Source organism: Ambystoma mexicanum, chromosome 5q (assembly GCF_040938575.1).
Source record: "Ambystoma mexicanum isolate Mex_15411 chromosome 5q, UKY_AmexF1_1, whole genome shotgun sequence".
Classification (NCBI taxonomy): domain Eukaryota; kingdom Metazoa; phylum Chordata; class Amphibia; order Caudata; family Ambystomatidae; genus Ambystoma; species Ambystoma mexicanum.
This window is the reverse complement of record NC_090933.1, coordinates 341351921-341364373: the sequence shown is the minus strand read 5'-3', so window position 1 is coordinate 341364373 and position 12453 is coordinate 341351921.

Sequence of the window (12453 nt, the reverse complement as noted above, 5' to 3'; positions counted from 1 at the left end):
TCAAGCATAGCCCCGGCTCACTTAAAGCTCTCATTATACCCATGTAAGAGCAACTCTGGGTATTCCTGGGGCATCTGTTAGATGCTCATGTGCAAATAGGATTCCGAAATATTGCTAAAGAGCATCCTAGAGATTCTTCCCGCACTTTTGGATTGGCTCACCTTTTTTGGCTTTGAGAATCAGGGAATCTCAGGTTTGCTCCAGTGCAAACCATTGATAATCAGGCACTATATGTTTCCCAGAGACTGAAATAAGAGGCGAGAAATGCGTTCTGTCAGATTTCATGTGTGAAAAAGGCCTGAATAAACCACTGGAGTATCTATTAAAATGTCCTTCTGCACATTACAGAGACCTACTGTTGCGAGTGCGATCAAACATCTTGAACACCAGAGAGGTTCATTTACGCAGGAAACAAATAATGCAAGAACAATCCCGATGTAGCTACTACGAGTTTCCAGGGGAAATTGAATCCCTCTTTCACCTCCAAACTGCCTGCCCAGCGTCATTTAAGGTGCGCGCTGTCTACCTTGAGGCCCAGAAAACCTCTGGGATAACAACCTTTGATCTCCAATGGTGGCACTGGATCTCGATGGGAGAGAGGGTAGGCCTCTGTACGAGGGTTTTGCAGTTCATAGAAGCCATTTTAAAGCAACCAGAAATTGAATAATTAAACTATGAGCCAAAATGGTTTAATCCTCAAAGTCAGTTTCTACGGTCACCTAAACTCAAAGGGATTCATAAGATTTCCTCGAAGGAATAAGAACAAAAGTTCTCTAAAAATCTTGTTGTTAATCAATCAGTGGAATGAAAGTTGATTTCTATTGACGATTGTCTTTTAATGTAAATGGTTAAATGCCTTATTTGATGTGATAAGTGTAACCAAAAACATTTTAAAATAAATTTTAAAAAAAGGTTAAAAATCATCGTTTTTGGAAGAGCTGTACATTATTCATCAGTGCATGTGGTTCATTTGGTTATATTTGCCCTACTTGAGCCAGCTGGCATAAAATACACTGGAAGCTTGCCTTGCTATTAAGGCCACTCTGTGGAGATGTGTTTTGTATATGCACACTGGGGTAGAAGTTATATTTCTTAAAACTGTATTTATGTGCTGATATAACAACGCGTTTTTCTCCGGCCAATGGTTCTGGAGGGTTAATGCCACAACCGTGGTTTCAAGTGGTTTCCAATGTCTCTGAGGGAGGAATACATTTGTCAGCGTGGTGTTCAGTGACAAGAGCCAAATTGTGTTTTCGGAATAGGCTGTGGTTGGTACAAGGTGGTGAAGTAGTGCTGACACAGAGCCTTTGCATAATCATGGGTCAGCTGCAAGGCAGGCATAAGGACAGCTTTTATTGGGGTACCTACTTACACACGTCAGGCACCACCTGTGGCTCCAGGCCCGCTTTAACATATACACAATTAGACCAACTAATAAGCTCTAGGCGCAAGGCTGCTTCAAAGTTATTAGACTAACAGTGACACAGAGGAACCAGCTCTCTCCCTAGAGAGCTCCCAGGCTTCTGTAGAGCTATTTTTCAATTTACCTATTTGTCTAATTACTTTGAAGTGACCTTTCGCTGGGAACTTAGTATACTTTTTTCGATGCGTCACAACAGTTGAACCAAGGTTAAGAGGCTGAAAGTCCTGTATAGAACCTTTTATTCAGTGTTTTGCTGCCTGCCTGGCAACCCCAGCACTTGGTGACTGTTTCTGTATCCCTACTGTCCCACTACCAGCACTGACACTTGATGTCTGCACTTACCTTTGCACTTGCCACCTGTTGGCCGTTACTTTTACTTATTGTTATTATTCTATGCCCATGTACTGCACTGTCCCTTCCCCTTTCCCCCCCCACTTTCCCCCTTCTTATGCACTTGCACGATCTGAATGACTCCTGGCCTAGTAGGATCGTTGTCTGTCCTCCCTTTGTTCCCCCTCCCTTGCCTCGTCGCGCCTTCAAACACTTGTGTATAGGCGCGTTATAAATGCCATTTCATATCATTGCTGCTACAGAAAGGTAAGGTGGTCACCGTTAGGACTACGCTGCTCCCATGACCCTGGGAAGTTGGTCTGGTAGGTGTTGGGGGTCTCCGTGAGCCCCCGCTGCGTGCCCGCGAGCCCATGCACGCACAGACTGGACACCAACACGTCTGTACGCTTCGGGCTCCCCGGTCGCTCTGACGCGGCCGGGAACGCCCCGTTTATTTAAGGCGCACGCGGCGACGTGCAACGTCACGCCGCCGCGTGCGTATCCCCTCACGGGGCAGCACCACACTCCTCCTTTTTCCCGGGAGGAACAACAACAACAAACACATCAAACATGTCACTGCACACACTGTCAGTTGTGAACTCACAAAAACCCCAGGCCCCCTTTTATTAACAGCCTCCCGGATCCCCTTCACTCCGGAACACAGTCAATCGGCCCCAGCACGTAGTCTCCGAGGTAGGCAGGTCTCCCTCGCCCAGCCCTCTGGGGGTACCTCCCACCTCCCTCCGTCGCCGGACTCCCGGCTGCTCCAGTGTCTCGTGCTGGTGACCCCACGCATTCCCCCCGGGGGGTGTCATCGTCCGGGAGGACCGTCTCATCCGGGTCAGGCGGGAGTTCAGTCCGAGAGTCCCCCAGTTTCTTGAAGAAACTCACATTTCGGGTGACGGCCGACTTCCCATCCGATGCCGTCACCATCGACCCCTTCACTGCCACTACGTCCAGCGGCTCGGGTTCATATGGAAGCGAGAGTTTCCCATGGGGATGCCGATTCCTAATCAACACTTCGTCGCCCGGTTCCAGCCGCTGCGGACGAAGACCCCTCCGTAGGTTTTCCTGATGGGTCCTTGCCAGTCGCTCCGCTTCCACCCTTTGGTCGTCTATTACACCGGGTACCTTCTCCTGCACCTCCGGGAGGAGACCTCGGGGGCACCTGCGAAATAGAGCCTCAGCCGGGGCCACCCCAGTTGAAGCATGTGGGGTAGTGCGGTATACTCTCAGGAACTGGTATAGCGCCCGCTGGAGAGGCTGGCCTTGTCCCTGAGCTATCCGGAAAGTCTTGTTTAATGTCCTCATCAGCCTTTCTGCGTCCCCGTTCGCGCGGGGCCACAATGGGGACACCTTTCGGTGGGCCACTCCACAGCTTTCGAGAAATTCCGAGAACCTCGCGCTCTGGAATGGGGATCCATTGTCCGAGCACAGGGTCACGGGGAACCCATGGGTGGCAAAGATTTTCTCCACAGCGCCCACCACGTGCTCAAACGCCACCGACTCAACGAATTCCACCTCCGGGTATCGCGAGTACTCATCGACGATGGCTAGGAAGTGAGTACCCACGGCTGTGGATCCGAAGTCCGCATGCACGACTTCCCACGGGCGGGTCCCCCGTGGCATTACCTCGATCTCGGGCTCCCGTTGTACAGGGGAAGCCGCCTGGCACCATACGCAGGCCGCTACGAAGTCGTCCACCTTCCTCTCCAGCTCGGGGAACCACACCTTCAGCCTCAACCTCGCCTTCGTTTTGGCGGCCCCTTGGTGTCCCTGGTGTGCCAGGTTGATGACTTCGTGGACCTTGGAGCCCGGCACCACCAGGCGATCACCCCGCAGCAGCAGACCCGACTCCGTGAAGGACAGTTCATCCCTCACCTTCCAGAGTTGCTCGAGGGTCACCTTGGCCTCTTGAGTGCGCCCGGCCACCAACTCCAGCACGGCCTTCCAGGACCCCGATTGCATCGAGCTTCTCAGGATGCGGAAGCATTCGTCATTGGCTGATGCGCTCTCCAGTTCGGGCAGCGGCATTGCATTGGGGGTGGCACTCTCGACCACCATGCTCACGTGATCATCGGCCTCCTCGGCACACGACTCTTGTGCGGGCCCATCCTTGCCCACCGGATGCCTGGACAGGTAGTCCGCCGCATTGTTGGCCCCTGGCCTATAGATGAGGTTGACGCCATATTCCAGGAGGGCCAGCATCCATCGCTCGATCCTGGCTGGTGGTTTGGAGGAGGATCCAGCCATGATTGGAATCAGTGGTTTGTGGTCCGTTACCACTGTCACGGGTCTCCCCAGCACATATAGCCGAAAATGCCGGCACCCCCACAGAACCGCCAGGGCCTCTCGCTCAATCTGTGAGTACCTCTGCTCGGTCTCGGAGAGGGCCTTGCTCGCATAGGCCACGGGCCTCATTCCCCCATCTCTGCTCACCTGGGTGAGGACTGCCCCGAGGCCAAATGGGCTGGCGTCCACAACAATCTCCGACTCCAAGGCGGGGTCAAAGAAAGCCACGGTGTCCTCTGCTGTTAGGGCACCTTTAATGTCCTCGAATGCCGCTTGTTCTAACGGGCCCCACTGCCAGACGGTGTCCTTTTTCGTCAGGGCCCTCAGAGGTTCCGACCTCGAGGCGAGATTCTTGATGAAACGCCCGCAGTACGTCACCATTCCGAGGAAGCTCCGCACCTCTGATGCGGACTCCGGGGGTCGTGCCGCCTTGATGTCTTGGACCTTCTTGGGGTCAGGAGACACCCCGCCCTCCTTGAAGATGAAACCAAAAAACTCAATGGTCGGGCGGAGGAACTCACACTTGTCCTTGTGGAGGGTGAGCCCCAGCGATTGTAGCCTCTCGAGAGTCCTAGCTAGGCGTTTCAGGTGGTCTGGTTCAGTCCTCGCAAAGACCAGAATGTCGTCGCTAATGTTCAGGACGCCCTCCAGGTCTGCGAGAGCGCCTCGGATCAAGTTCTGAAATACCTCAGCTGCAGACGACACTCCAAAGCTCAGACGCTTGTACCTGTAGAGTCCCCTGTGGGTGGTGAAAGTCGTTATATAACGGGACTCTGGGTGGAGAACAACTTGGTGATACCCAGCCCGTAAGTCCAACTTCGAGAAGAAACGGGCCCCTTGCACTTCCGCAATGATGTCATCAATCGTCGGGGTCAGGTGTCGTTCTCTCCTGATGGCCTTGTTGGGCAACCGCATGTCCACACAGATTCGGACGGAGTCCGGTTGTTTCGGTTTCCTCGCCACGACAATGGGGGATACCCAGGGTGTGGGGCCCTCCACCTTTTCAATTACGTCCAGGTTCACCAGGTTATCGAGTTCCCTGTCCACCTGGTCCCTTAGATGAAATGGGATTCGCCTGTGCTTCGTTTATTTAAGGCGCACGCGGCGACGTGCAACGTCACGCCGCCGCGTGCGTATCCCCTCACGGGGCAGCACCACAGTAGGCAGAGGAGGAATTCTCTGTGAGGGCCTTACTGCAAGGAAGGGTGGCCAGTAGGGGAGAGCCCTGAGCCAGCCTGAACTTATGACCCATCTTCTCTTGCACCAGTATGCAGTGGAAAAGGACTACACACTCGGGCCTCACAGCTTTATTTTCGACCTTCCGACCTGGGGGGTGGCATTCTCAGTCTAAAGTTGTACTCATGCTTGTCTCCATTTTGTTAAAACACCCCCTTTCCTTGTTTTCAGCTTTCATTTTAAATACCCCTTATTCCCGAAAATCAAGGAGTTCGTTAAACAATTACAACACCCTGATGCTTGAACTGTTCTAACCAGCACAGGACAACCAGGCATCTCTGTCTATTGCCTTCACTCACAGAATTGTTTCACACATGCACCTTCTGAATAAAAGGTGCACGTGTGTACTCATCATTGACTCACTGTTTTCATGTCAACTTAGAAACATCACAGAGTAGCTAGAAAACAAATCAGATTTATGCGGTGCAGGTATTTACTGTGGAGTATACACAGAATTAGGGGACTTTGGAATGCTAATGGCCCCATTCCCAGTGAACTGTAACTTGTCAGGGAAAGGGGCCATTAGCAGTCTCCATTTCACATTTGTGTCTGCCCCAGGCAAGTAATAAAAGTTAAGACTTAAAACAAATATAAACACAATAAAACCCAGTTATTGGGATTTCACGGAGGCAAACCCCTGTGTTTTACACTTCAAAAAGCACCCTTTTCCTCATTTTCAGGAACGAGGATGCGTACCACATAACAAATTAAGTGCCACCGCCGGGCTTCCGACCCACTGCACATTACTATCAGACAGTCGACATGAAGTGTGTGTCTGGTAAACAGTGTCCAGGACACCATTGCCCCACCGTCCGTATGAGCGCTGTGCTAGTGTGGCAAACACTTTTAAGCACAGCCAGGGACGTCATTTAGGGGTCTCGAGAGGTCGCAACTGCGACCTCTGAGGTCTCCCTTGCGACCTCTGTGGTCTCACTTGCGACCTCTAAAAAAAAAGTAAAAAAAAAAATGTTTCTTTTTATTTTTTTTTGTAATGCAAGCTCCTGGGCTGTGGCCAGCACCATGTGGCACTTTACTTCTGGAGTGGCTGGCTTTCTTGTTCAGGCCCCATAAAAAAAAGAAGAAAAATAAGAACAGGGGTTCCACTTTCAGCAGTGACCCTAAATAAGAAAGAATAGGAATACCATACAATGGGCCTAATTCCGAGTAGGGCGCAAAGGGATACAGGGCACCGTTAAGGACATCAGTGCCGTAATCCCTTTGTGCCCTACTACGAGGTCCCTTAGCGGGTCCCGCTATGGGCGCCTGGTTTTACCAGGTGCCCTTAGCGGGAGCCGCAAAGGAACCAGGGAGCAAATAACGGTGCCGCAAATTGAGGTACCGTTATTAGCTCCCTCCTCATTCCCATTGAGCCCTATGGGGGCTCAAATGGGAATGGGGATTGCCCTTTTCAATGGGGACTTACCGGTCCCGCAAAGGTCGGACTACACCGGTAAGTCCCCATCGAACCAGGTCGGAGTCGGTACCGGTATTGGAGGCAGCCATGGTGCCAATAGCACCATGCCTACCTCCAATCTCGGAATGAGGCCCAATGTGTCTTTCTAGAATTCTATACAATAATTGCTAGACTCATTAAAGGTTTATTTCAGGCACACTTCAGGGGGCGAGTCACTGATTTAGTCTGTTCTTAAAAGCCTCAACTCAGCCTTTCATCCTTCTGAGGTCGATAAATGAGTACCAACACAGGTTGGGTGATATTGGGTGTATATTTTTTCTATATAATGCGCTTAAGCGTAAGTGCTATATAATAACACATCATTATCATTTGGTCGTGGACGTCTGCTTACATTCACAGTAATTTGGTAATATGGGCCTATGCACACAGATCTTAACGATACATATGGCGATCCATTCTTGTATAAAATGTACATCACATCACAGTGATATTGTAACCATATTTCTCGTAGTATACAATGCTATGTGATGGCACTTCCTGTTTTGTCAACGGTTGAAAGGTCGTGTTCCATTGCTTCCTGTGATATCACTTTGGGGTGGGGTCAAATGATGTCATCAGGGGGTCAAGGGTTGTGTGATGTCACTTCTGCTATCCCTGGCATTTTGGTGAAATGACGTCCCTGAGCACAGCTCTTTGTTCTGATCTGCACATTTATACCAGCTTGCCCTTTTTTTGTGGAGGATTGCAGGAGAAGCAGGAAGGGGTTGGGGATGGATCATAGGAGTGACCATTGTCTGTGACTGGTCATCATAAAAGTGTGAATGTTTTGGTGAATAGCACAGGTTCATTGGGATATAAAAGTCCACACACAGGCTCAGTCAACTATCCAAGCAACGTTTTCCTCAAGAGAATCAACAACCAGAATCACAAAAAAATATCTTTTTTTGCTAGTTGTTTGGTTTATTTTCATGATGAATGTTAGTTAGAACACAATAAAGGTTTTGATTTTTTGTGGAGCTTCACATTATAGCCATATCATGCATAACAACCAGCTGGCACGCATGTCAAAGACTGCAAACAGACAAACTCACCAGTTTCTTTTTTGCACATCTATAAGTCTTCAAAGCACAATAGTAAACAAAGGAGCTTTTTAAATTTACATCTCATGGCATGGCGCTAATTGCAGTTTTAAATGTATGGTGGTGAAAATAAACCTACAATACTGTGCAGGAGTACATGCAACCTGAGTGAAATGACATGAATTGAAGAACATCCGCTGAATGATCTGTTTCTGCATATTTTGACTCCTTCTGAATGCTCTTACTCGCAGTTAGTTGGCCAATTACATGTGTTTATTGTGAAGAGAAATTATTTTTAAAGGATAATAAAGTGGGTTCATGCCATATGGCCAGACAAACGCTATGTGCATGAATCACAAAGATTTACACCGCAGTTAATCAAGAGATGTCCATGAGTACATGTGCACACATTTCCCAAAATGTGCCCAGCAGGAAAGTTGTGCTTTTCTGGACAGGTTTAACCCACCCCATGGGATTCAAATAATGTTTCCCAAGGGTTGTACCCTGCTACAGTTGTCAGGGTGGGGTTTGAGGTTCACCATTCAATTGCAAGGCTTGAGGCTCAAGAAGAAGTCTGACCAGCCAATCAGAGACCCTGAACCATCCCAAAACAGGTTGGAGTGACTTTAAAAGGTCCAGCTTGCTTCTGTTTCCTTTGTGGCTGTCCTGAAGAGGGTTAGGTTAGGACAGACGGTATCCCCACCCATGACATCACCGCCCATGTGGTCATAGGTGTGGGACTACCTCAGTTTTCTGGAGGGCGCAACCCCCAGGGAGGGAGGCATGCAGTGTAATATGCAACCTCTGCCAGAAGACAGGTTCTCATGTTAACCTAAGTAAGAGTGCCTTTGGCACATCCTTGATAAGCAAGCACTTTAGGCTGTGGCACAATTGCATGTTAGAAAAGCATGCACTACATGCTACAGAACACCTACTGCAGCACCCTCCTGCAGCAGTGACAGCGACTCCAAGGGAGTGCCAGATGACACTCCAGCTCAATACTGGTCATTGTGTAGCAAATTGGCCTCAAGCCCAGGGATCGTATCTCTCCAACCCTGAAATCTCTCCATTGGCTCCCAGTGGCTGCAAGGATCAAGTTCAAGACCCTTTGCATTGTCCACAAGGCGTTCTGGGGCCTGGGACCACAATACCTCCAACTCTCTCTTCAGAAATATCTTCCTACTCGAGCTCTTTGCTCCTCCACCTCCAACTCCTTGAGGGTCAGACATTTCTCCAAGATATGAGTTGGGTGCAGATCTCTCTCTTCGGCTGGCTCCCTCCTCTGGAACAGCCACCATGCCTCTTTAAAACTTGATCAGAACCATATCGGTTCCGGAAGCACCTCAAGACCTTCCTCTTTCCTTCTGCCTTCTCTCTTCCTATCCCCTGTTGATCTCCTGTCTGATACTGCACTGGCCACCTGGCTGCCCTCTGAATTTCGGGGGCCAGGTCCCTGCCCACCCAGTTGCACACCTGCACTGCCTCCTGGCAACCCCTGCACTTGGGTCTGTATCTGCAAACCCTACAGTCCCCTTACCTGCACTTATTAGACACCCGCTGGCCGCACTTTTAACCCTCCCACTTGCCACCTGCTGGCCGCACTACTTGTTTTTGATCCAGTGTCTGGCACTTGCCCTTCCACACCTTCCCCTGGCACTTTTCCCCTCCCCTCTCCCCTGCACTTGCGCAATCTCAATGTCACTTGGCCTAGCAAGATCGTTGTCGTTGTCCTCCCTCTGTTTCCCCTCCCTTGCCTTGTCACGCCTTGAAACACTTGTGTATAGGGTGTTATAAATGTCATATCATATATCATAAATGACCTCCATATACCCACCACTCTGAGCCACCCCCTCATGCAAGCTCATCACAGCCTGACACAATGGCCCCATCGACTATCAGTGCCACATTACCACAACTGGCAGCACAGCCTCGTGTTTGTGGTGGTAGAATTCAGGATGTGGTGCCATTTGGGCACAACAGGTGAGAGACATGCAGGCACATATTGCGTGAACTGCTTCACCTCTGTGAGTCGGTGTGAGCCAAATGACCTGCTAGTGGTGGATGCCACAGAGAAGTACGTGCTCTTGTACCTTTGTATCCTCTTTTAGATGACTGGGCAAGAGGGTAATAAAAGGGAGGACATGGTGGACCAGGAGAGTGCATACAAAATACATTAGTGGCTATGCTGGTTGGTAGAGCCAAAATAAACTGAAACAGAACCTCCAGTTTCTGTTTGCAGTACAGGGACTCGGAGAGTGGCTCCTCTAGTTGGCAGAGCAGGAAACTGCTGACTTTTGCACGCAGTACCAGGACACAGAGTGTGAATCTGTTGGTTGGTAGAGTCAAAGAGGTTGAGGCAGAGCCACCCCAAAATCTAATGTCTGGTTTTAACCATACTGAAGAAGTAAAGAATGTACCACTAAGTAGAGGATGTTGTACGGCTCAGCTGGCTGGAAAAGCCAAATTAATTGAGGTGGAATTCCCAGTGTGTGAGTGGGATACTAGGACCATGCTGGCTGGCAGAGGCAAATAAGCTGAGGACGAAGGAAAAACTAAAGATTTTCATTAGCAATGCACTCAATCACTACTGTCAGAATCAAAGTCTCCAGCCCCTTTCCCCATGCACTCCTATGCCTAGTAAAAGCATGGGAGATATCAGTGCTTTGGCCTTCTCAGCCTAGTAAAAATACGCAGGGTTCTAAGTGGCTTGGCATTCTGTGCTTAGGACAAGGCCAAAGCACTGAAAACCCCACCGGCAATATGTAGATAGAGAAGAAGGCAAAATCACTAAAAATCCCATGTGCATTTACTAAGCCTATTAGAAGACCAACGCACTGAGGACCAACATGCATTCACTAGGCGGAGAAGGCCAAAGCACAAACAATGCCATGAGCACTTAGTTGGCATAGGTATAATAAAGGTAAGGTTCTCAGTGCTTTGGCATTCTCCTACACCCTCTAAGTGCAATGGGGTGTTCAGTTATTAGGCATTCTACTCTGCCTAAAAGCACACAGTGTTCTCAGTGGTTTGGCCTTCCACAATGGCTTTTAAATGCGCATGGGTGGAATGGAAACCAAAATAGGCCCTGGAATATTTTTTTCAGAGTGACCCCATAGTTCACAGTGTGATCAAGCCGAACCCATTTCCCATTAGAAAATTTGACAATAAAGTAGGCAACTACACAAGGTCAGGCCCATGATGCAGAGGCCCACTGGGAAATCTCCAGAGTTCCCTGTTGGCCAAAAACCCTACCCCCAAGAAACTCACAACCTATCTGCCTCACTCTGCCAAGGCCTGCTATGCCCAGTAAATGCACGTGGGGTTTGGTTCTCAGTGCTTTGAACTTCTCCTGCACCTGCTATGTAAGCTTGGTGTTCTCAGTGCTTAGGCCTTCTCACGTGCCTAGTAAATGCACATGGGTTTCAGGTGCTTTGGCTTTCTCCTAAATCTAGTAAATGCATGTGGTGTTCTCAGTTCCTTGGTATTCTACTAAGCTTACAAAATGCATGTGGGTTATCTGTGCTTTGGGCTTCTCATCCGCCTTCAAAATGCATATTGGTTTTACTGCCCCTCCACACCACAAATACCTCCCACCTACCCAGAATGTATGTGTCACCAATCCTCACCCAACACAAATCCCAAACTAATGCCCTAACTCTAGCTAGGCCTTTACTGCCTAATGCATGCACGTGGGGCTCTGAGTGCTTGGCTTTCTCCAACAATTGTATAATGGACAGAAATCATGTGCCCCCAAAACCCCCTAAAACATGTCATGCCAATTCCTCAGCATTCTCCTCCTAATCAATGTATGTGGGGTTCTCAGTATTTTGGCCTTCTACACATAGTAAATATATGTGGGGTCATTAGTGCTTTGGCCTTCTCCTATGCCCACTAAGTACCAGTGAAGTTCTCACTGCTTTGGCCTTTCCCTCTGCCTAGTAAATGCATGTGAAGTTCTCCGTGCTTTGGGATTCAAATATACCTAGTAAATGCATGTGGGATTGTCAGTGCTTTGGCCTTCTCCTATGCTTACAAAGTGCATGTGGGGTTTTCAGGGCTTCGGGCTTCTCCTTGTCCTACAAAATGCATGTGGGTTTGTCAGTGATTTGGCCTTCTGCTATGTATAGCAAATACATATAGGGTTCTCAGTACTTTGGCCTTTTCCTACGCACATAAAATACATTTGCGTTGTTCTGACACATTGACTTCTGTACTGCAGGAGAACATTGCTGAGTAGAGGCTCAATCACCCACTCAGCCCGCACACTTCTACACCCAAGAGCCAACACAGACAATAGGTAAAACAGGCAGAGCCAAGAGATATACCTCCTTCGCCTTGTGTGGTAACTTGGACCAAGGGAAGGCTGGATCCTTAATAGGGGTGTGAATGTGATTCAGGAGTGACCCAAACAGCAAAGTTGCACAGCTCAAAATAAAGTGAATGCCCAATCAAGGTTCTATAAAAAATATATATACTTTGATTAAACACACCATCTGCAAGAAAGTTAAATAGAATAACTGTACAAAAACCCACCCTGGGGGAAGGACAGAGGAGATGGAAGAATAGATAATGCAACACACTGGGCAAAAATACTGGGGTGAACTTATGGTCCTTTTATCGGGTAGCGTGTCATGTAGTGGATGGGAGGCAGAGTAACTCTTACACCAAATAATCAAACC